This window comes from Marmota marmota, unplaced genomic scaffold (genome assembly GCF_001458135.2).
Source record: "Marmota marmota marmota unplaced genomic scaffold, marMar, whole genome shotgun sequence".
Lineage (NCBI taxonomy): Eukaryota > Metazoa > Chordata > Mammalia > Rodentia > Sciuridae > Marmota > Marmota marmota.
The window spans coordinates 581-2418 of NW_026001168.1; the positions used below are offsets into that span (position 1 = coordinate 581).

Below are 1838 nucleotides of genomic sequence, written 5' to 3' on the forward strand. Positions count from 1 at the left end.
AACCTTCTGCATCTGTAGGTTTCACACACATCTGTAGGTTTGTACCTGCAGTGAACACATGAAGATGTTTGTCATTATCCCCTAATCAAAGTAGGCGCAGAACTCTTTACATAGCATTCACGTTATACTAGGTATTGAGAGTAATCTAGAGATAATTTAAAGTTTGTTAGGATGTTCACATGTTGGGTTCAAATACAATGTGTTTTATATAAAGGAGTAGAGCATCTGCATGTTTCATAATGAGGGAGTTCCTGGAACCAATCTTCCTAAGTGTATTCCCCATCATTCCATTAACAATTGTATATATACACACTAATCTGCCTTTATAATTACATCTTAAATATAACTGTTTTAGTCAGCTTTCTTAATTGCTGTGACCATAGGACCTGACACAAACAATTTTAAGGAGTCAAACTTTTATTTGGCACTCATGGTTTCAGAGATCTCAGTCTATAGATATCTATAGATGGCTGGCTGGCTCCATTCCTCAGGATTCAAGATGAAAGCAGCTCAGGACATCATATCAGGAAGCAAAGAGACTCCACAGCATGTGTGTGTGGGTATGTGGGTGTGTGTATGTATGTGTGTGTGTGTGTGTACACACACATTTTATACATTATATATAATACATGTATATAATAATTATATATCATATAATATATATCATATATTATGTGTATGTATATATCCCAAAGGCATGCCCCCAGTGACCTACCTCCTTCAACCACACCTCACCTACCTACAGTTATATCCCAGTTAATCCCTATCAGAGGATTAATGCACTGATTAGTTAAGACTATCATAACCCAATCACTTAACATCTCAGCTTTCTTACATTGTCTCACACATGAGCTGTTTGGGGGATACATCTTTTTTTATGCAAAAATTCAGGTTTTACTCTTATTACATTTTTGGGAACTGATGTCACTAACTTAAAGGCAAGCAAATACTGCTAGCTGAACAAAAATACTTAATTTATCATTTTCATTAGGTAGGACTTGCTTTTTACATTTCAATGAAAATGCCATATAACTCTTTCTTGGGGGTGTGGGGTGGGGGAATGACCAGGTACCAATGAAACCATCTTTGGAGTAAGTATTTAATAAGCACATTTTATTTAAATAAATCATCGAGTAAAGGAGAATTTATTGCCTTTACTGTATAAATAGTTATGTCAAATTTATATGTGCAGCTCTCCAACATCCCCTTATTGGAAACATCCATATTTCCACATCACAGTTCCCCAAAAAACTTAAATGTTTCAAAATTCTGTATCTCCTTTGGCTTGTTTCTCTCTTGATTCCACCCAGGCTTTATTAATGGTTTGCTTCGTATCATATCATCATCCCCATCTTCATAAAATTTCTTTAGAACATTCATTAATCCCTCACTAGGATCTGTTTCAGTGTCATGTGAAGGCTTTTCTTTCTCTTTACATTCTTTTTCAACCCAAGTCAAGTACTCCCACAGTGTGTTATCTGCTTTCTTTCTACATAAGATGAGAACTGTATCATTCTTAACTTTTTTTGGACTGCCTTTTACAGAGATGGGTTTCAAGAGATTCTTCACAATTGTGGAGTAACTCTTCCCATTGAGATTCTTTACCTAAAGATCAAATGACCTCTCTGTGAAATGAACCCGCATATTCTCGGTGGAAACTTGATGAACTCCCATTAATGTGATATAGATTTTCACAAACTTATGGGATTGATCCCACCATAATTACTGATTTTCAAGGTAGATCCTGTTGTGATGGGAGCAACCACAGCAGCTGGCTTTTCATTGTCAAGAAGTTCTGGTTTCTTCTATGATTTCTGTTGCATCTTGTTCTTTATTTC

General features: G+C 35.8%; 1 pseudogene; it reads right to left on the bottom strand.

The window, feature by feature from the left end:
- Positions 1-1261: 1261 nt before the first annotated feature.
- Positions 1262-1832, bottom strand: LOC107135119 (annotated as a pseudogene).
- Positions 1833-1838: the final 6 nt, after the last annotated feature.